This window comes from Balaenoptera borealis (genome assembly GCF_965194805.1).
Source record: "Balaenoptera borealis genome assembly, chromosome: 12".
NCBI lineage: Eukaryota > Metazoa > Chordata > Mammalia > Artiodactyla > Balaenopteridae > Balaenoptera > Balaenoptera borealis.
Window position 1 is genome coordinate 58045184 of NC_138869.1, and position 23494 is coordinate 58068677.

The following is a 23494-nucleotide window of genomic DNA, read 5'->3' on the forward strand; positions in this document are numbered from 1 at the left end:
ATGGTGCAAAAATAGAGTATTAACACATTTTCTGAACATGCATTCTGGTAATACCTATTACAATCAAAATTACATAACCCTCTGACCCTGAAAATTCATTTCTGGGAATTTACCCCTAGATATACAATACATATTGATATTACAGACCTTACACCAGTCACAAAAATTAACTCAAAATGAATCATTAATCTAAATGTAAAATGTAAAGTGATATCACCTTTAGAAATTAACATAGGAGAAAATCTAAGTGATCTTGGGTTTGGTGGTTAGTTCTTAGATACAACACCTAAAGCATGATCCATGAACGAAAAAATATTGATAAGTAAATTAAAATTTCTGCTCTCTGAAAGACACTGTTAAGAGAATGAAAAGACAAGCCACAGATTTGGGAGAAAATATTTGCAAAATATATACCTGATAAAGGACTTATATCCAAACATGTACCTGATAAAGGATATACAAATAACTCTTAAAACAATAAGAAATAAACGACCTAGTTAAAAAAATAGGCAAAAGTATCTGAACAGGCACCTCACCAAAGAAGATTTACAGATAGCATACGTAAAGATGCTCAACATCGTATGTCATTTGGGAATTGCAAATTAAAGCAACAGTGAGATACTACTACACACCTATTAGAATGGCAAAAATCCAGAACACTGACAACACCAAATGTTGGCGAGGATGTAGAGCAACAGAAACTCTAATTCATTGCTGTTGGGAATGCAAAATAGTACAGCCACAGCGGAAGACAGTTTGGCAGTTTCTTACAAAGTTAAACAGTCTTACCATATGTTTCAGCAATTCCACTCCTTGATACTCACCCAAATGAACTGAAAATATGTCTATAGAAAAACTTGCTCATAAATGTTATATTATAATAAAATATATTATTATTTATTAATGTTTATTAATAATTACCAAAAACTGGAAGCAAATAAGATGTCCCTCCATAGGTGAATAGATAAACAAACTGATACATCCACACAATGGAATATTATTCAGTGATAAAAATAAATGAGTTATTATGCCATGAAAAACTTAAGCATTAAGGAGGAAACGTAAATGCATATTGCTAAGTAAAAGAAACCAGTCTGAAAAAGCTAGATTTCATGATTCCAACTATATGATATCCTGGGAAAAGCTGACCTACAGAGACAGTAAAATGGTCAATGGTTGTCAGGGATTTGAGGGGAAGGGGGAAGGGATGAGTAGGTGGGGGTCAGGAGTTTTTAGGGCAGTGAAACTATTCAGGTGGGGGTCAGGGGTTTTTAGGGCAGTGAAACTATTCTGTATGATACTTTGATGGCAGATGCATGTCATTTTACATTTGTCAGAATCCATAGAATTGACCACACAAAGAGTAAACTCTAATGTAAACTATGGACTTTAGTTAATAATCATGTATCAATATTCGTTAATGAATTTTAACAAATGTACTACACTAATGCAAGATGTTAATAAGTTATGTTAATAAGGGAAAACCATGTATGCAGGGGAGTGAGGTATGTGGGAACTCTGTGTTCCCTGCTCAATTTTTCTGTAAACCTAACTTTTCTAAAAAAGAAAAAAGCTACTGTGTAATTTCACTTTTTTACATACAATTATGTATACATGTGATTTTATATTACTTAATATATTATATGCTATATAATTATATATTTATAATATTTATATATTATATATATAAAGAAATTAAATTTAAAAGGAAACATACTTTGATCAATCAGCTAGGTAGTATATTGACTCCAGTCTCTGGGTGGGTGAATTGGATTTTTCTCAGTTAGTTAATGGTGAAGTCTGTTTCCATCCCAGACTGGCACTCTTCCAAGTGTTGTCACCTATGTTAACTCATTTATTCCTCACAGCGGTCCCAGAAAGTAGATCATACTTCAGTTCCACCTTCCAGAGGAGGAGACTAGAACCCAGAGAGTTTGCTCAAGTCTCCTCAAACATTGAGCCGTGAAACCAGAACTTGCCCCGGGAAGCCAGGCTTGCAGGCCACAGGGTGCTGCCTTCTCTCAGGGGTGCTCAGTCTTTACAATGACCCAGGGCACTTATTCAGGCTACTGATATATGCTTCTGCCTCAGATATGATTCAGTGGGGCTGTGGATGGTCTAGAAATTTGAGCTTTGCACAGATACCCCAGATGATGTGAATGTATGATTTTGAAAGCATTATTTGAGAAACTCTGAACTTTTTAATAATGATGAAGAAGTAGCACTACAGGAAACCCACAGGTTCAGAGAATTGTGGCTGCATCATCAGCCTCAGAAGCAATAACATCAGAGAACAGAAATTGGATTAACAGAAATCAGTGGGACTTGGCATTTGAACTGTCCAGCAATTAAATCCTCCCTGTAACGCAGCAGGACCCTATGGGGCCTTCCCAGGACAGGCCCCCCCCCCCCCCCCCCCCCCCCCGCCTGGCCATATCCTCTGCTGTAGCTCCTCTCTGAAGTACCCAGATAATAGTATCTGATGCATATTTCCTAAGTTTTTCAGATGCTAAAACCCCCCACCAAATGGAAGAAATTAACTAGTTGATGATCATAAGCCCCCAGACCTATTGGTGCCCAAAGATTGTTAAGGTTAACTCCCTGTTACCTCACCCTCATCTGGCCTTTAAAAATGCTTTGCTGAAACCCTTTGAGGGAATTCAGGGTTTTTTTGTGCACGAGCCACTCGTTCTCCTTCCTTGGCCCTGCAATAAACCTTTTTCTGCTCCAAACTCGATGTTTCAGTATTGTTTGGCCTCACTGTGCATTGGGGTGGGCAGAACGAGCTTGGACCAGGGAACATCCCCATGGCTGAATGGTGTGATCCTGGTACTGGGGCTGGGAGACGCACTTTCACACCCAGCCATGAGAGTAGGGGGGGCGACAGCCCGGCTCAGCGGTCAGGAGCAGTTTTTCCTGTAGTGGTGACAGTTGCTGAGGGTTCTGACAGCCTTGTAGGGAGGCTCAGGAATCAGCACTCCCCATGGGCCTGCGCTGGCTGCTCCAGTACACCCAGACAGCAGCAAACGTTTGTCTTCTGACAACCCTTCAACCTTGATGTAATGAGGTTTCTAGTTTGTGTGTGGACATTAGGGACCAGGGGAAGGCATGCGCGGTCTGTAAGAAGCAGCTCTTGGCATTGAGCTGGCAGTGGGCTGGGCTGGCCATCGGGATCCAGTGGGTCAGAGAGGGCCTGGGGATGCCCTGGTGAGGAGCAGAAGTGGTGGCTGAGCACAGATGGGGGCAAGTCAGCAGACCCGAAGCTGGGAGTTCCCGTGACTCCTGTGCCCTTGCTTGCACTCCATGGCAGCCTCTGATGGTCCAGAATTCCCTAACCTGTGCTGGGAACCTGGACCTTCTAGAAATCTCAAGAGCAGTGGAGCTTATAAAAATCCAGACTCCTGGGCTGTAACCCATTCCAACTAAATCAGAATCTCTGGGGATCCAGGCATTAGACTATTTAAAATCTCTTCAGTCATACCAACGTGCATCCAAATTTGAGAGCAAGTCAGCAGAATAGCAATCTTGCTGAAGCTGTTTATGCTACCACTTTTTAAAATAATCAGGAAACTCTTAATGTTTGGCATAGGAAATAATGTTGTTATGTAAAATCACGTCTGTCTGAAAAGGAGAAAGAATCCTATTTAAATAATAGATTGCAAACCACTTGGCTGCTCACTACAATTATCTTGGTAAATTAAAAAAAATGCCCAGGACTAACCCCAGAACAATTAAATCAGAATCTTAAGGTGTGGGGCCTGGATGTGCATAATTTGTTAAAGCTCCACAGGTGATTCCTAAGGTGAATATCAAGGCTGGGAACCACTGTGTTGATGCAAGCTGCTCTCTTGGGAGTTCTGCTGGGCTCAGAGCTGCTGAAGGAGTGGGTGGTCCTTGGGCCTGGTGACCTTCCTAGTGGGCTTTGGATTGTAAAGCAAAAGCTGGGCTCTTAAATCCCTGGGCTTGATGTGCAATAAAGGTACTACCCCCTCCTGGTCGAGGCTGATGTCTGGGAGCAAAACTGGATGCAAAGTCCTAAGTGTTTCTTTTTCCTTTTGCCCCTTTAAGGTTGCCATTTCATTGTTCTCTTGGCTTCACTTTTTCTGATTAAAAATCAGAAAGTCTCCCCTTCCCCCTTGATGTAATTTGCCTTTTGTTCCTGATGGCCTGCAAGATTTTCTCTATCTTTGGTTTCTGGCTGTTTGACTTAGGAAGTGCAAAGGTGTCTTTGTCTTTACCTTCTGAGGGTTCTGTGAGCTTTTGGTATATGGTTTGATGTCTCCTGTCGGTTTTGGAAAATTCTCAGCCTTTATCTCTTCAAATATTTCTTTGGTCCATCACTCTCTCCTCACCTTCGGAGACTCGAGTTACATGTATGTTAGACCACTTGATATTGTTTTATAGATTTTAGATACTCTTTCCATTTTTTGATTTTTTTTCTCCATGTGTTTCAGTTTGATAATTTCTCTTTACCTATTAGGGCAGTAGCAATGGTCTCTTGTGAGCTCCTTGCCCTCCAAGTGTTCCTAAATCCCAAATGTTTCAGGGAAGTGATGTAACATTTGGGTCTCAAGGAGTGTGTGCCCCACGACAGTGGCCATAATGGGTACCGAATGGGTACCGACTCATGAACAGTAATAAAAACTAACCCTTAGATAGCACTTGTTCTGTGCCAGGCACTGTTCTTTGCATTTTACATACTGAAAGTCATTTAATTCTCTCAATAACCTTATGAGGTAGATATTATTCCTACTGTATAAATGAAGAGACTGAGGCACAGAGAGGGTCTGTAGTTTACATAATGTCTCACAGCTGGCATTTGACAGAGGAAGGATTTGATCTCCGGTGTTCTGACTCCAGGCTTCCAACTCAGTGCCTTGGCATCATGTAGGAAGGAGCTCAGTGCCTTTGCATAACCCTGGGGAGTGGGGGGCCTCTAGGATGCCTGAGGGTGATGTTCCTGGCACCTCAGCAGGATGAGGGCTTAGAGGCAGTGTCAGAATTGTCTTTTCTATCAGAGGGTTGCTAAGAATCATTGCAGTCACCAGGGAGGCCCCCCAAGTAAGAGGGTTCTTGGCAATGTTGACAGCTGCTGCTCTGGTCTGGGCCAGCTGGGACCTAGGCTCTGCCATGGCAGAGGTCTTAGGGTCTGGATGGAAGCTCTTGGGCTGCCTTGAGGTGGCCAGAAATATCAGCCTAAGTGGGTGCGAGGAGCTGGCTGGGATTTCCAAGCTAGGTATGATTCCAGCAGGACAGAGTAATGGATGTGGGCGAGAGGCAGGGAGCTTGGAGAGACCCAGAGCCAGTGGAATGGAGGGAAGGGAGGCTTTTATTGGATGCTTGGAGCCAAGGCCAGAGGAAGCAAGAGGGCTGTTAAGAGTATGGAACTGTTTCAGAGAGACAAGAGTGGGATGGCCTCCTGTAGAAGAGGTTGGGAGGAGAACATGGGTTCTGAGAACAGGAGCCGGAGAACAGAAACAGAGCAGTCAGCGCAGTTAGAAGGAGCTCGTTGGAAGGAGGTGGGGAAGAGTTGCTGGGGAGTCTTGGCCAGGATCCCTCCTGGGAATGGAGAGTGTGCCCGCCTTGCCCTGATGAAAAAGGCTTGCAGGCTTACCAGTTGGTCAGGCCTGACCCACTCGGCCTATGATCCAAAGTCAAGTTTAGCTACTTTGCAGCACATGAACCTGGTGTCTAAGTCCAAAAAGGATCAGCCAAATTCAAAAATACTCCTCCGCTTGGCCATAAATCTTAAATCTGGGGGTATACCCAGTGGCTCCACCATGGTTCTAAATTATACAGCGAGTCCTCAGCCTGGAAGACTATGATTTTTCTGTCTCAGACAGGTGTTCATTAAAGGTCACTTGGCAACCCCTGAAACATACTCTTTCACACCTTAATAGCTGAGAGCTTGAACCCATTTCCTCTCTTGTTGCTCTGGATTCTGGCTGCAGGCTCAAAGTTGGGGAGGTGGAAAAAATGATTTGTTTTTTCCTGTGGTGCTTGGCACTTCTTTTAAAAACTTTTTTTCATTATAAAAGTGATAGATGGTTATTAAAAATGTGGAGAAAATATAGAAAAAAGTGTAAAAGCATCCCCAGTCCAGTCCACCCACCAAACTTAAATATTGTTAATGTTTCACTATTTTTCTTCCAGTCTTATTTTCTGTATAGAAGGATTTTTTGTAACTTACTTAAGATCCCACTGGATACATGATTATCTGGTTTGAATTTTTTATTTAACATTATGTCATAGCATTTTCCAGATGAGCATCTTTTCTTTAACTTCTAAGTTGAAAAAGTTTTAAACCACAGAAATTACAAGAGCACAACAAATACACATTTATCCTTTGCCAAGATTCACCAGTTGTTACCATTTTGCTACATTTGCATTATCTCTCTCTCTATTCCATATACAATATTGTTTTCTTTTTCTGAATCATTTGCGATTGAGTCAAAGACTTTATCATCCTTTACTCCTAAATATTTCAGCAAATATCTCCTAAAAACAAGGACACTCTCTAATGTAATCACATAATCACGATGGCATGATCCACTTCAGGGTATTTAATATTGATGCAATCATCTAATAAATATTCTTTTTTAATATTTATTTATTTATTTTTTATTTATTTGGCTGCGCCAGGTCTTACTTGCGGCATGTGGGATCTAGTTCCCTGACCAGGGGTCGAACCCAGGCCCCCTGCATTGGGAGCACGGAGTCTTAATCACTGGATAACCAGGGAAGTCCCTCTGTTGTCTTTTGATTTGTATAAATTAACATTTTTGCAGAGTAGAGGCCTGTAGTTTAGTAGAATGATCCTTAATTGTTATTTTTTGTATATATGCATTAGAGCTCGCTAGTTGTGTAGTATAGTTTACCTAAAGATTTCAGCATAAACTTTCTACTTGTTTTCAATTGTTTCCATTATAAATGAAGTCATGAAGATCCTTTATGTGAAGCAGTATAGGGAATATTTCTTTAAGATAAATTCTCAAGGGTGAAATTACAGGATCAAGGAGTGTAGAGATTTGGAAAGTCCTTGCTACCTGGCCACATTGCTTTCCAGAAGGGTTGTGCTGGCCTGCAGTGGTGCTTGGAGATGCCTGCTTGAGATTGGAAACAAGCTCTCTGTGCTTCACAGCATGATTGCTTACAGAGCTGACAAGAACTTGGATGAACTCATTTAGACCAGAAGTCGCAAACCCAAACACCTACTGGGGTCATCGGGTGCTATAAACAAGTGAAGAGGGCTCCATAGGGATTGGGGTAAATGGCTGAGCCTCTGCAAAGAGCAGGTGCCCCTCTCTCCAGCTAATTGTTGCCAGGCGTAGCAGAAAAACTGTTGCTGACTCAGTGTTGCCCAATCTTCCAATCTTTTCAACAGTAGCAGAAAATCTAGATTATTATGTTGAATTTTCCATTTTTTAAGTGTTGGCAGTTCATTAAGACATTTTTTTCAAACCTCGTGTAAGTGAGACAAAACACATCTGTGGGATGGATGTGTCTTGGAAGCTACCAGTTCATAGCTGTGCTCTGGATGTTTTCTTAAAATTTCCACATTGATTATTTCTTTGCTTCTGGGCATCCTGTTGATTCATGTTTCCCAGGCACCAGACAGGGTTCCTCCCTTAATCTCAGCCCATTGCACTCTGTTTTATCTTTTGTGATCTTAATAATTAAAACATTCCCCTGAATTCTAACATCAGTCTTGTTGTTGAGCTCATAAATGATGATCACATCAGAGAGATGGGAGGGGTTAGGGTGTGTCTGTCTGGTCAACCTGCCCAGAGACGTGGATGCCCAGCTAGAGTTGCATGTGGTCAGGGTGATCAAAGACTTGGATTTGGTTCTCTTGAAGTCCTGTGCGGTGGAGATATTTATGGCTAGGTGAATATCCATCTGCTCCATCACACCCCCCAGTCCTGCTGCGGGGAGTCTGGGTCACGTGGCTAGTTCTGACCAGTGGGCTATGAGTACAAGTGCTGTGTGTCACCTCTACACGGAAGCCCCTCCACAGCAAACCAGTGTGTGGTTCCTTCCCCATCCCCGCTCTCTTCACCTTAGTCTGTGACTGGGGACTGTGTTGTTGAGTTCCCACGTGGAGATGGCTGCCTGGGGATGGGCTAAGAATTGTAACACAGGGGAAATACCAATACATACTGGCCATAACCGTGTCACTGATGTGAGGAGGAGATGGGTGAGGTGTGAGCTCTGTCTAGCTCAGGTCCACCTGCAGAATAGGAATAAGGAAGAGAGCAAAATTCCCTGATCACTCAAGTCTAAAATGTTCCCAGTGTGATATTACTTTTTGAACTTACCTGCTGATATTCAAAATAACCTCTTGAATTGGATCAGGCATAAACATCTCAGTCCTGTCTCTTTTCTTTTATACCTTCCTGAGCAGAAATTTGATGGACACAGAGGCCATTCGTTAGCGGAACTAATCAGTAAAGAATTAGAGACATCCTTCCTCTTTCTCACAAGATCCCAGGGCAAAGCCTACCACAACTTTTGTTTATTTGTTTTTAACCATGAAGGTTAAAGAAAGTACATGGAGAGAAAAAAAAATGAGAGCAACATAAAACTGCAAGGGTTACGTGATTCACTTGAAAGAATTCCAGTTCTTTCCTCAAAAGATGGTCCTGTGGGTCAAAAAGGTGAAGCCTGGATTCCTTTAGTATCTTATCACAAACTAGAAAATCCATCATGTTATTTCTGATAGCATAGTTTCCAACCATAGACAATTAATATATTCATGCTTTGCAAAATTGTCATCTGCTTTTTTTCTTCTCTCAAAGGAAAGAGCAGGATCTCTCTACCTTTGTAAACATTTGTGTCATGTTTATAACTTACGAGAATCATACGGTTCAGGGCTTCACCTTTTCTCTGCTGTTTTGTCCAGCCTTCGGTTGAGAGAGAATATAATTGAAAACAAATTTCCTTTTGAGCTCAGCACACCTCAAAAGTTCTTTCCAAAGTACTGAGTTTGCAATGAGCCTGCCATGATGCACACAGCAGGCCTCTCCAACAGGCTATGCAAGCAGCCAGGGCGGCTGGAGGACACCCAGCACCGCAAGATCACAGACTGTGTTACAAGAGCATCATTTCCATGTGGAGTTTTCTCTCACTCCATGCCAGCTGGGAACTTAGATCCTATTTAGGGACATTATGTCGTTGGGGTTCAGATGTATAAGAGGCTCAGCAAACATACACATGGGTAAGCTGAGGATGAGGAATGCTGTACTGCATTTCTCTGACAGCAGAGATCACCAGTTTGCATAGAACAGAAGCAAGAGCCTGTGTGTGTGTGTTTTTAAAGTTTTACTTTTTAAAAAATGTTTATTGATTTGGTTGTGCCAGGTCTTAGTTGCGGCAGGCATGCTCCTTTGTTGTGGCTGGCGGGCTCCTTAGTTGCAGCAGGTGAGCTCCTTAGTTGAGGCTCGCCAGCTCCTTAGTTGCAGCTCACTGGCTCCTTAGTTGTGGCATGTGAACTCTTAGTTGCGGCATGCATGTGGGATCTAGTTCCCTGACCAGGGATTGAACCCAGGCCCCCTGCATTGGGAGCACAGAGTCTTAACCACTGTGCCACCAGGGAAGTCCTGAGCCTGTGTGTTTGCAATGGGAGTATGTTTGCAGACTTCAAGAGTATCTGTTTCTCCTTGAGGCATTTGATTTGCAATGATTGTGACAGATTCGATTACTGGTCAGCAAATACTCCCCCCTTCTCCTGCCACATGCATGGGAAGAATATACTTCCCTGCTCCAGTGGCGTTGGACTTGGCCACGTGACTTGATATGGCCAAAAAGGGTGGAAGTTGCAATGCCAAGTTACAAGCCGAGTCCTTAAGAGCCACCATCTGTTCCCCTTTTTCCTGTTGTGCTTCTACTATTACCATGAAAAAGACATGTCGTGGAGAGCTGGCTGGTCCCAGAATAATGAGAGATATGTGTGGCCAACTTGGACCCGACCATGGGCTATGGCGGGGCCCAGCTTGGCCCAGCCTGGATCAGCCCAACTGTAGGCATGTGAGTGAGAAGTAAGTGCTTATTATTGTACGTTGCTGAGATTTTGTGGTTGTGAGTAATAGCATGGCAACAGCTCAGTGATTCCAGTGTGTCTGTCTTTTCCTACACTTACCTGCTGTGGATACAGATAGTATCACAGTAAGGTGCTATATCATTTTTGTTGATTCTTACACCCACTTTTCCCCAGAGGCTCAGCTCCATGCCCTAGATATTTCTGAAAGCCTCTGGACATGACTCATGTGTAATCACAAATCAGGTCAGAGCAACTGCACTGTATGTCTTTGGGATATCCACAGCCTCCTGGCCAACAGGAACGGGCACTGCTACCAGTACACAAGCCTTAGAGCCGGGCCTTGTGCCTGTGGAAAAGCTGGAAATTCCCCCTTCCCCGATCCACAGGATATTTTGTCCTCAAGGCGTGAAGCAGTGCTGCATGTCTGTGTCTTAGAACGCTTGTTAAATTAATTCTTCGAGTTGAGCGACGTATGTACAGGTGTGGCTTGCCGGTGAGACAGCAGTGCACAGCCCCTGCCGCCACTGTTCCCGATCCTGGTGCAGTGGCTTAGCTGCTTCACCTCTGAAGAACTCAGCATTCTTATCTACTAAACGGGAATAATAACCATGTCCGCAGCATGGGATTGTTGTTAGGGTCCAGTAGAAAGTACCTGCCAGATGCCCCGAGTTGTAAATACTCACATGTTTGTTATTGTCTTCTCTCCCTGTTGAGACTGGTGAAGGTTACAATTAATCGCATCCCTTTCCCCACCCATTTCTAATCCAACTGAGGAAAGCACTGGAGAGGCGGCTGGCCCCATGATGAAGAAGGCAGACTCTGGATGCGGGAGGCCTGGTGTGACCTTGGACAGGTTATTTCACACTTCCCTGTCTCAGTTGCATCAGCGGGTTAGTGGGGTTAATAATAGTATCCACTTTGTATTAGTTTCCTTTTGCTGCTGTAGCAAATAACCACAGAGTTAGTGGTTGAAAACAGCACACATTGATTATCTTGCAATTCTGGAGGGCAGGAGTCTGAACTGGGCCTCCCTGAGCTAAAATCAATGTGTTCCTTTCTGGCGGCTCCAGGGGAAGATGTATTTTCTTGCCTTGTCCAGCTTCTAGAGGCCACCTGTGTTCTGAGGCTCACGGTCCCCCCTCCATTTTCAAAGCCAGCAGCAGTCGGTCAAGCAATCCTCAAGTTGCTTCACTCAGCAATGAACCCTTCTGCCTCCCTCTGCGTTTTTAAGGGTCCTTGTGAGGACAATGTGACCCTTATACCTTTACATTGAATGAAAAGAAAACTCTAACTTATGGTGGAGAACAGAGAGGAACCAAAATTGTTTTCTCTTTGTTTTTTTCCTTAAAGTCAAGATTTCATTGGTTAATCAGCTAAGTGAAAGCTTTTTTTAAAAAAATAATTTACTAGGTGGTTAATTCTATTTTAAAAATCAGCACAGAAGAGATTTACTACATAATATCGAAAAAATACAAGGAGCTTTGACATCCAAGGCCACTGTTTGATAGTTCTTTTAAATTATAGCTGAACCCCTCTGAAAGGAAGAGTCAGAGCTCAGCTTCATACTGGCCCTTCTCAACGATGGTAGCTGCTGTGGGCTGAATATTTGAGTCCCCCAAGTTCATATGTGGAAGCCTTAACCTCTAGCATGGCTGCATTTGGAGTGAAGGAGGGATTAAGGTCAGGTGAGGTCAGAAGGCAGGGACCCTGATCTGACGGGATTAGTGACCTTGTAAGAAGAGGCGCCAAGAGCGAGCCCTCACTCCCTCTGCACCACACAGAACACGGCCCCTGGGGACTTGGCAAGAAGCCAGCTGGCCATATGCAAGGAAGACAACTCCTCTCAGGGGCCAACTGTGCTGGCTGGCACCTTGATCTGGAACATCTACCCCCAGACCTATGAGAAGATACATTTCTGTTGCCTAAGCCACCTGGTCTGTGGGTTCTGCTGTGGCAGCCCAAACAGACTAAGACAATAACTAAGGCATTTTCCCCCTGACAGTTTCCTGTAGCCTCTATAGCAGGCTTTCCTCTTCAGCCCCAGTTGTGACATGGGTCTTTTCTGGGCAGAAGCTTTAGAAGCTAGTGCACTGCATAGCACTTTCTCTTCCCTCGAGGGGGTGACTGTGAAAGCATGTGTGGAGATAGAGTTGTGTCTGCCTTGGTCCTGAGGGAGGCAATGCACAGAGCACCCCCCCAAGTTGGACGTGTGACCTGAGAAAGAGAGAAAAACAGGCGTTTGTTATGTTAGCCACGGAGCTTTGGGAACTTGTTCCTACGGCATTACATAACCTGCCCTGATGGATACAGCATCTCAAGGATGTCATTTTAAAACACAGATAGCAAAGGATTTGAGTTGTGGCTTTCCATTTCAAACATCTAAGGTGCAGGTACACAAACAAATTTGAAAGACCAGCTGGAGGTACAGGCTAACCTCTGCCAGACTAAGCAAGGGTCCTCTGGGCTTAGAGGAAAAAAAAATGTGGAGAACTGAGGGGAAGGTAAAGAGCTTAGATGCCACTGTGTCCCTGAGTCCTTGTCCCCTGTCTGTATCTGTGTGAGGTGGAAAATTCCTCTAGAAACCCCAGTGGGGCTCGGAGATTCAAGATCCGAAGGGATTTGTGTCGCATCTCTAGAAAAACCCTGCACTGGCTTGATGAGGAGAAGATGGGTCTTCAATGCGTGGTAGAGCTGAGTCTCTTCACAGAGTTGTCACCCCTTCGGGGACACAAGGTCAAGAGAAGAGGCCAACATGCCGGATACAGGCATGAAACCATAGAAGATGTGCCAGGGAGGCCTGGCTGCCTCGGGGAAGGCCTTCTGTTGGGGATGGAGAGAGTAGCGGCTCTCCCTCATGGCTCTGAGACCCACACGCTGGGCACCTGGGCCTCTCCCACTCTGGCCTACTGGCCTCTCCAGCCACAGTCCCCATTGTTTACCTTTACGTGCCCCATTTCAGCCCTGTCACGGTACCTGTGCTTCCCCACATCTACCCAGCTGTTCCATGACTTTGTGCTTTGCATCTGCTTGCCTTCTACCTTCCTTGTTTGACTGAAACATATTGATTCATCCCTTGAGATCCAATTGACTTGTCACTTCCTCTGAAAAGAGTTTCCTGTTTTCTCCATGTCATGAATCATTCCTTTAGCTACCGATGTACCTAACATTTACCTCTACTCGACAAAATTTAACAAATACTTCTAGAATATTAACTGTGCCAGGCACTGAGATCGCCACAGAGTAAAGACAGGTGAACAGAGCAAACAGGGCTGTGCTCCAGGGCCCCCAGTCTGGTTACTACTGCCATGAAGAAAATCACCACAACACCTGGTGCTGTGAAGCCATCTTGCCTCTGATGGCTTCTGTGGGTCAGGAGGCAGGAAGTATCCAGCTGGGTGCATTTAGCTTAGGGCCCTCGTGGAGTGACAGTTAAATGGGGGCTGCAGCTGGCAAAACAGGGGAGGGGGGTGTTGGAGCATCTGTCAGCCCACAGCCATCTCTTTTTTCCTGTGGTCTCAAAGCCTCTCCATGTGGTCTCTCTGCAGGGGCTAGTCTGGGCTTCCTCACAGCATGGTGTCCTCAGGACCGTCAGACTGCTTACTTGGTAGCTAAACGCTTGAAGAGTGAGTATTGCAGAAGGCAAGGCAGAGGTTACATTGCCTTTTAGGACTTAGCTTTGGAAGTCCCATTGTGTCACTTTTGCTGCATTCTCTCAGCTAGAAATAAGTCACTAGCCTGCTCAGTTTTAAGGGAAGGAGAACTAGGTTCACTCTACTTTTTGATGGGGGAGTTCGAGGTTCTAGAAGAGCATGTGAGATGGGAGATGTTGTTAGAACCATCTTTGGAAAATACAATCTGACACTTGCCATACTTTAATGCATGCCCATCTCTCTCACTAAGCTGTAAGCTTGTTTAGGGTACGAGTTGGATCTTTATCTGTTCTCAAAATTTAGCTAAGTGTCTAGAAGAGAGAAGGCACTCAATATTTTGGAATCAATCAATGAATTGTCCATTTCTTTCTCCAAGTTCAGAGAATCCTATTTATGTGTATTATTTTAGTTGAGATAATGAACACTTCTGCAAGGATAATTTAGTTTCTCAAAGTAATGAATTTTCCAATTTTCTAGTAGGTTTTTTTTTCTTAGCTCTTAAAATCAAACTTCTAAAATTTGTATAGTGTACTCGATGTGGACACAAAATTTATATTTCCCACCTAGTCTTTCTAAGGGCTCTGGATCTTCATGACAGAACCCTCAACTTCAAGAACTTTGGCTATCAGATGAAAATAGCCAGTGCCCTTCAAAAGGTTAAGATTTCAACAGAATGCAGGCTTTCCCAGCGATGGAGTTCTAGATGCTCCTCTGCTTTGGAACCCCAACTTGTCTTTCCCTGGATCACTTAGCTCTTTACCCTGGAAAGCCGCACCAGGGGGACTCTTATTCTTATGTCTGAGAGGTGCCTGAGCCACCATCACACCCCAAGAATTTCCTTGGGGTGCTTTATTAGAGAATAGATCCAAGATGCCCTAACACAGTTTTGCAGGCACAATTTGATTGAGGGGCGTGACCAGTGCCTTGGGGCACAGGTGCCTCTGACTCCGCTCCTTTCCCACACCAAGAATGATGCTGGGTGACGACCTCCGTCTCATTATGCACGAACCCATCAGGCAGGGTGAAATAGGACCCATGCTAGGTGCTTGTCACTGATACAGACAACAGTACCTCTTTGCAAAGCCTCCTTAGGTAGCTTTTTTGTTTCCTTGATCCATCCATGTCTTATTTGCAGTACACAGTTGTCTCATATTTGTTATCATATGTCATAGGTGCGTTATGGTGATATAAATTATAGATACCGATGATAGCTTCCATTATTGAGGTCTTAGCCTAAGCACTTTATTTACCCACCTCTGCTGAGGCTGAAAATATGTTGTGATGTTAATATTCTCTTCCCCATTTTGGAGGTTCAGCAAGGCTAAAATTTACCCAAGATGATAGAAGCAGCTGAGCTGGGTTCAAACGCTCAGGTGCCTGACTCGAAAGTGTTTGAGGGCCCAGCTTTCCTCTCTCTGATCTCTGAGTTGTGAGCAGCTGGGGGAGGTCTGCAGTCCTGTCCTTGTAGGTGCAGCCCCCATCCCCACAGTCTCCTCTCTGGCCATCAGCTCTGCTCGTTTCCTCACCTGTCTCTGTGACGATCTTATTGCCCAGAAGAGGGATGTTGAGGTGGCCCCTTTTGTGAGCTCACTCGTTACTCCCTGCCATGGATGCTGGCGGCTGACAGTCACAGAGCTGGTACCTGGGGGCAGGTGTGCTGGGGTTGCCTGGCAAGCTGCCTCAGAAGTCAGTAGTGTGGGAGATGCAGCCTCATCAGGCTTAAAGAGCACGGGGTTTGGAGAGAGGAAAGTGTGTCCTGAGCCTCTGTTGCTCTGTCTCCTCGTTGTAGGATCCTGAGCAAATCACTGGGCCCCTCTGAGCCTCAGTTTTTCTCATTTGAAACAGGAGTCAATGATACCTGTCTTGCCTTTCCTCTCTGGGTTACTGTGAAAATCAAACACCTTAACTCTGGAGAGAGTGCTTTGTGAATTGTAAAGTTTCACCGAATGTGGGTGATTTTTATCACAGCAGGGTGGTCCCTCTCAGGGAGCAGGCTGCCATGGAGGGAGGGGACGATGCAAGATGAAGGAGGGGGACATGACATACTGAGGATTGCGGCTGTTGAGAAAGGTTTTTGAGATGTGTTTTTTGTTGCTGTCATTGTTGGGGGACGAGGAGGGATAGTGAGGTGGAATGATGCACCAGAAATGAAAAAGCAAAGCTATTAACAAAGTGAAATCTTACTAATTGTGTTGTATATGAGAATGGAAATAAAAACTTTGTCAATACACGAAAAGGGTATTAAAGCATGTGTCATTCACATGTTCCATCAACAGAATGCTTTCAGATGCCTATGCTGTGCACAGCACACAAGTTATTGGAAGAAAATATTAATATAATTGTTTACATAAATTATTTAGATAAAATATTTAGATGAATACTTAAGAAAAAAGATAAATACGTGATTTTAAGTTTGCCAACTCCACAAGTTCCCAATACATTCAAGTAATTTAAATTTAAATTAATTAGATTAAGTGGGATTGCAGTTCTGCCTTGTGTAACACCCTGTATTGTAAAGGCTGGTGGCTTGTCACGGCAGGAGGCCAGCCCTTAACTACATCGGTCCCCTTCCATCCTTCCCTCCTCGGAGCTCCTGACACCCTTGTCATCACTGGCCCCACTGGGGCAGTAACCACGAAGCTGACTTTCTTTTTGAGCAGGAGCCATGGAGGAGAGTGTCCTTTCCTTGTCACTGAGCTTGGAGCTTAGGCACAAATTCAGTGCTGGTTTATTTCCCCTGGGGAGTTTATTCCGCAACCTTAGATGGGTCTGCAGTGCCTAAAGGGCAGTGTGCCTGGAAGACTTACTCAGGTCTGTCCTCCTCCTGGAAAGAAAGTTGAAACAATGCAGCCAAAGGCCAAAGCTTAAGAACCCTCTGCATTTCTGAGCCAGGGCTTTTCTTGCTTACAAACAAGAGGCTCTTTCTTGGGTCTGCCTGCCTATCATGCCTTTGTAACCTCAATGGCTTTCCAGCTGGCATCTCACTGATTTTTATTAACAAAGTAGTGACCCAGCTGCATCTCCTGTCACCCACGGATTCCAAGATTTAAACCATGACTATGGCTGGCTGTCCAAACATCTGCTTTCTCCCCGTATTAGTCAGGGTAGGCTAACTGCTGTAACAAACAGTCCCCACATTTTGGTGGCTTAGCAAAATTTGTTTATTTGTAAAGTCCAATTGGATGTTCCTGGCCAGTGAGCGGCCTTCCCAGTGGTCAGATCAGGATCCAGGCTCCTTCAGTTCTGTGGTTCTGCCTCCCGTGAGGCCTTCATTCAGCCATGGGGCAGGAAGGAGGTGCTGCACAGGTGGGTAGAAGGGCATCCTCAGAGCCCGCCCGTATCCCTTTGGCCCCGTCCATTTCAGTGCCTGCCAGTCCAACCTCCAACTGCCAGGACCACCTCCTGAATCTCTCTCCCAAGGGAGAGACAGGTGGTGAAGTGTGCTAAGAATATTGGGAATGTGGGGAGGAAATGAGCCAGGAGGCTGGTGACAGAGGCAGGGGTCAATCATGAAGGGCCTTGTGTGACAAGCCAGTGACAGTGAACTTCAACCACCAGGCACCAGGAGAGCCATTAAGGAACTTGTATGATTAAGGGTTTAAAGTTTAAGGAAAATACACAATCATAAGTATATACGAAGACATACATCATGATATAGATTTTATATATATATATAATCTATCTTCAGAGAAACCACTTGAAGCTCCCATGTGAAGTTTCACATGAGTGAATTTCAGTTAAATCACAAAAATTCCAATGGCCTACTTGAGCCCAGTGTTGGCATTGCCCCAGGCCAACAGATGGTCTGTGACAGAGCTGGGACTGGACCACAGGTCTCTGAACATCCAACACAATCACATCTGCCTCCATATTGACCCTTGGGTTAACTCACTGGGGAAAGACAAGCCAGCCGTACATAATGGGAATTACACGCTTTTGCGTGCTAACCTTCAAAAGACTTGCCAAATAGGTGACTGATAATGAGGAGCCTCAGAAGTCCCCAGGTGCCTGAGATCCTTTCCTTGCTCCTCCAAATCCTGATTCCATTCCACGTGCTCCTGTCTTGCTTTCGATCAGATCCTGATTCACGTCTCCATCTCTCATCTTCAGTGAGTTTTCTCTTCTGTTATTTGTTATGCTTATCCAGGCTTGTCCCCGGCTTTAGATCTCTACCCTCCTCATCCTACTTTGGGTGACTGGGGGAGACTACCCACGTCGGTTCCTTGAGGCATCCGTCACCTGACCCCGGCTGCACCCCCTACTGAAAAACTCAGAACTCAAGAAGTTGACCTGGGACTTAGAGTCAAGTTCTGGCCTGGCTTTGCTGATAAAGTTCAGTGATATTGCACAAGATGCTTCAGTTGTCTGGATTCAGTTTTATTAAAAACAGTTTTTCAAAAAATTTATAATGTAGGAAATAGGTCTAATTATCTCAAGGGCTTTGTGTTATTTAGGACCCTTATAGTTGCAAGTGATAGAAAACCCAGTCCAAACTGGCTTGAGTGATTAAGTGGACTTTACTGGCTCACGTAAACAAAAGGCACATGGTTTGAGCTGGTTTCAGACATGACTGGATTCAGGGTTCAAACAATGTCTCTTGTATGTGGTTTCTGTCATCTCTTGGCTCTGTTGGCTGATATACTCACTTTATTCTCAATAGCCAAGTTGTAGAAAGAGGGCTGCAGTGGCTTCAAGCCTAATATTTTCTCCCTTTAAAGTTGAAAGAGGAAAAGAATAAAATACTTTCTCAAGTTCATGTACACACTGCTGTATTTAAAATGGATAACCAACAAGGACCTACTGTATAGCACAGGGAACCCTGCTCAATATTCTGTAACAACCTAATTGGGAAAAGAATTTGAAAAAGAATAGATACATGTATATATAACTGAATCACTTTGTTGTACACCTGAAACTAACACAACATTGTTATCAACTATACTCCAATACAAAGTAAAAAGTTAAAAAAAATAAGTAGAATCCCTCTATACAGAAAAGTGGTTAAAATTACTTTGCAAATAAAAATTTTGTTGACTTAGTGGCAAAAAGAAAAAGAATCTGGTTATTTTCCTGTTGGTTTGGACTGGGTGACGTGCGCATCCACGAACCCATCACAGTGGAATTGGTTGTCCTGTGGGGATTGGCTTGACCTGGGTCACATGCTGCACCCCTTAGGCTAGTGGCATGACCCTACCTAACCTTGAGGACTGAAGTGGGGGACCCAGGGGTCTTCAAACAAAAACAGAGACTGTGGCCAGAAGGGGATGGAGGCTGGAGAGGCAAAGAGCAGGTGTCTCTGCAAATCCCTTCTTCCTCTGGGGGTCTCTGGTTTGTAATGCTGGCTCATGCTTTTGCTGAACTGTTTCTAAGAGTTTTAGACGGCTGGTAGTGTGGACCCTGTGTCGGTGTTGGAATCAGGAGCCCAGGGGTCGAGTCCTCTGTCCTCCAGCTGTGTGACTGAGCGAGGTACCCCTCCTCCCAGAGCCTCAGCATCATCACCAAGCAAATGAAGCATCTGGACACAGTCTTCCCTAAGACCTTTTCCACCTCTAATATGCTGGGATTCCCTGAAAGTCTGTATTCAATTAAATGCCCATCCAGAAGGGAGAGGCAGTCAAAAGGAATTTCCCCACTGGAACCAAAGCTTTAGAAATGTAAGGTGTCAATGTAAATTCCTTCCTGGGTACTGTTTTCCTTCTTGTACTCAATAGAACACCAAAGCTCTACATTTTAACTAGGGGTTTTACTGCACTCTTGGTTAATCTTGCAGTGAAATTATACCACTGTTGCATTCGGGACCACATCCTGTATTTCCATTACAACAGGCTGGATAAGCCTTAAGTACAGAAAAGTGATGATCGTTGATATAAAATCTACTGGAAACCCATTCTTCTAAACACTTTGCCCTTCCTTTAAAAAATTACTTTATTGAGAAAAATTTAATCCATCTGATCATGATTTAGTTTCTATTGACTCATCTTTTTTCCTCAGCAAAGTGATTTAACTTCCAAAAAGTATTTAAGGGGTAACTTGAACATTCTTTCCTGCCAGCAAATAGAAAATCACATATTATTTTTCCTGTGAACAAATGCATTTTAAACTTGAAGTTTCTAGCCCAAAGCTATGAATGCTTGGGCTGTGGTGTTGGATTTAAACAGAGGAAAATGTCTTCTTAACTTGGATCAGCAAGGAGGCGGGGTAATACCCAGTCGGAAGGCGCTGGTACCTCTAGTAGTTAGTTGTTTATGGCTGTGTGTCCTGATGGGTGGGTCCCCTGCTGTGTTCAGAGCATCATTGCTGGGGGACGTCCTTGTCCTGCTCACATCTGGGAAACCTTGTGGTGCTTCCTTCTGTTCCATGTCTGATGCACATGGCCACCACCACCACTAGGTAACAAGAGCAAGCACTCCGTGCGTTGTTGCCCACCCAGCTGTGCTTGAGGAATGAGCATGTGAAGGCCAGTGGGAAAACTGGTGGGGAAGACACTAGAAGGAGAACTAATCTGTGGCTCAGAGACCTAAGATCTGGCCTTGCTCTGACGTTGTCTGGCTGTGGGATCCTCGGCAAATCGCTGACCCCATTTACGCCTTTGTTTCTTCAGCTGTGAAATGAGGACACTGGGCTTCATCAGTGGGTCTCGGCCCTTGAATGGAGAATGAGCCTCAAGAGGTTACTAGTATGGTAGATATAGATTTCATACTATTTGGTTTCTTCTTGGAGGGAAGACCAGGGAGCTGCCTCGGAGCTGAGGAAGGGAGGAGACGGTAGTGGGGAGGTGAGGAAGGCATAATAAAGACCTGGGGGGGAGGGGGCTGCACAGACTGAATTAGAAGGAGAATTTTCTGGACTTAGAAGGAAGAGGAAAGCCCTTTGGAACATCAGCCGGGCACACATAAGATACTGACAGCAAGAGAAATGGGAAGGAACATCTGAAAGAAGTTTAGCTTTGTGTTGTAAATATACGCTTTTTTGGTATTTTCACAAAAGACTGTAAGTTAAGATTTGCATTGATTTTCAATTATTTTGGTTGCTGGAGTACAGCAGATACTCAAGGTTGGTTTGCTCAGCACTTCTTCTGCCATTCTCTATTACAGAAAGGTTAACCATATCACTTATCATCCAAACAGGACACTTGAGGCTGAAAGGGGAGCATTTTAGTGATTATGCCGGTACTACCAGTGTAAACCAGGACTATCCCAGATGAACTAAGATATGATTTATCCCAATATTTGATATACAGTTTTACTTAGGAATGATGCTGTAATACTGAAAAGTGAGGTGCACTGACTCCCAGGCTCCTATGCACCTAGCATGGTCAGGTCTCACGGTTTCTGGCCCATGAGAAGAGGCAGAAATCCCTGAAGAGGACTTGCCTCTGTAAGTGAAGGAGCACTAGGGGAAACTATGGCCTCTGTCCCCTTCCTCCTGCTTGGACTATACACGTGATGCTCCGAGAGGCATCAGTCATTGCATGAGCATTAGGATGAAAGCCAAGTGCCAGGATGGCGAAGAGGAAGATGGGAGGATACGGGTATTGGTGATTTCATGGACCAGCTGCACAGGCCCATCCTACTCACCTCCAGACTTCCTGTACCAGGAAAAAATTAACTCTTACTTATTTAAGCCAGTCCAATATGATTTCTGTATCTCATACCCAACTCAATTCTGCTGATACATGGACTTGTAGGGTCTGTTTTTAATGTCAGATTACAATAAGATGGAGCTATAAGGTAAGGAGGTTTATGTGGCAAATGCACTGATGCCTTTTCTGTTGTAAAGGAACTATACATTAGTTGAGAAGACCATCTAAATCTTTCTTTGTGGTTGTGTTTTATTAAATTTTGGACATTTTCAAACACACACAAAAGTAGATGTAACAGTAGGATGAGCCCCCAAATATCTATACTTGAACTTCAACAATTATCGTTTTATTATTGTAGGTGTTTTTTTAAGCAAGTAATGAAGTTATCCACAACTGGAGAAATGGAAGGGAACTTTTTCAATAATTTGCCAAGGTAACGAGGAACTCTCTCAGAGAGAAGTTGATTCACAGATTGTTGACTCTGGGTTATGCTGGGCCGTGTGAATCTCTGCTGAAAACACACATGCAAGTAAACACTTTGGCATGATCTACCCTATGGATGGGAGAATAAGCAGAGCCCTGGAAAGCCTCGAGGTCATTACTAGTCATGTGATCCTAGACACCCGATTTAAGCCCTGTAAGGTCCCAGTTTACTCCTTTGTGGAATGGAGATAACAGTCACCTCACAGGGCAGTTGTGAGAGTTAAATAAGATAGTAATTAATTATAAATTCTTCTGTACAGTAATTGACATAAGTGCTTAGTAGCACTATTGCTGTTGTTATCATTAACTCAGTTTTAATTTGTGTTTTCTTTGTTTTTCTTCTAGGCTGGGTGGTAAGTGGGGAAGGCTATAGAACCACAAAAAATAAAAAAGTGTCCCATTCCATAAGCTTCATGAAATGATACGTTATAGAGTGTGGGTTGACAATCAGGACTCTGTCCATACTCGGAGACTAGGTTGATTCTACCAAGTAGAGGTGGTCCCTAGGGATAAAGATGGATGACTGGCTGCAGGTACATCTGTTCCAGGGTCCAAGGTTATTCAGTTTGCTATAGTGCTGAGTGCCTGGGGAGATGCTAACTTCTCAGATCAGAGGGAAGTTTCTTATTAGTGGACCCTGAAAAAAAACCATTTAGTTTGGAGATTTAGAAATATTTAGGGGGACTTCCCTGGCAGTCAAGCGGTTAGGACTTCGCCTTCCAATGCAGGGGGTGCGGGTTCGATCCCTGGTCAGGGAGCTAAGATCCCACATGCCTCGCGGCCAAAAAACCAAAACATAAAACAGAAGCAATATTGTAACAAATTTAATAAAGACTTAAAAAAATGGTCCACATCAAAAAAATAAAATAAAATAGAAATATTTAAACAAAGTCATTTTGGTTTTGAGATTCTCACACAGACTATGAATCAGAAATGCTCAAATTTAATATGCCAGAGTTCTTTGGTTATTAAATCTCACTTGGGGATATTTTCCAACATGTTCTGGGGAATGAGATGCGTGTCTCCCATTCATGGTAACAGGGAGGGTAGGAACCATGTCCAAAGAGACCCCATGTGTGTCTGGACAGCAGGCCTGCCTTAGTGCCACATATGTTTTCCATGGATTGGAGGGTATCTTAGGTGTGGCTCCCTGGAAACAGAGACCAAGATAGGAATTTGGCTGCATGTTAGGGGTGCACTTTCAGGAGAGAAAGAGTGAAGTGAGGGAAGCAGGATAAAGAAGGAAAAGATGCTACGCAAGGATGTGGTCTCATCTGGAGTCTGGCTTCTGCCTGATCCCACGGGGAGCTCTGGAGCATGGTGTCTACCCCTGAGTAGATCTCATCTTGAGGCAAGAGGACTGGCCTCTTGAACCCCCAAATCAGCAAGTCAATGGCTGTGGGGTGTCCCCAGGTGGGAGGGGAAGGTGTAATCTCTCACATGTGCTCCCTTCTGTCTGAGGGCACTTCTCCAGAGAAGGGGGCACCTCTGAGCCATTAGCGGCATCATTCCCAGCAGCTGGTTAGGGGATCTGAGAGAGACCCCAGCATAGTCTCCCACAGACAGTGTCTCATTTGAAGTCAGCTATGTACCTCTTCCTGCTGCTTTGACTGAGGATTTATTTGGAACAGGGGGGTTAACACCTCTAAAGAGGATGTTCATTCTCAAGCTTGACTAATACATGGATGCTCTCCTAAGAGGGGAACATTTTCTGAGCTTCCAACCTTGGCTTTAATTGTT

General features: G+C 44.2%; 1 long non-coding RNA gene across 1 annotated transcript in view; it reads right to left on the reverse strand.

Moving 5' to 3' along the window:
• Positions 1-15760: 15760 nt before the first annotated feature.
• The window catches only part of LOC309608564, a 74735-nt gene continuing 67001 nt past the window's right edge, over positions 15761-23494 (reverse strand). Inside the window, exon 2 of the long non-coding RNA XR_014232972.1 lies at positions 15761-20290. This is a non-coding gene — a long non-coding RNA (uncharacterized lncRNA). The remainder of the gene's footprint in view (positions 20291-23494) is intronic.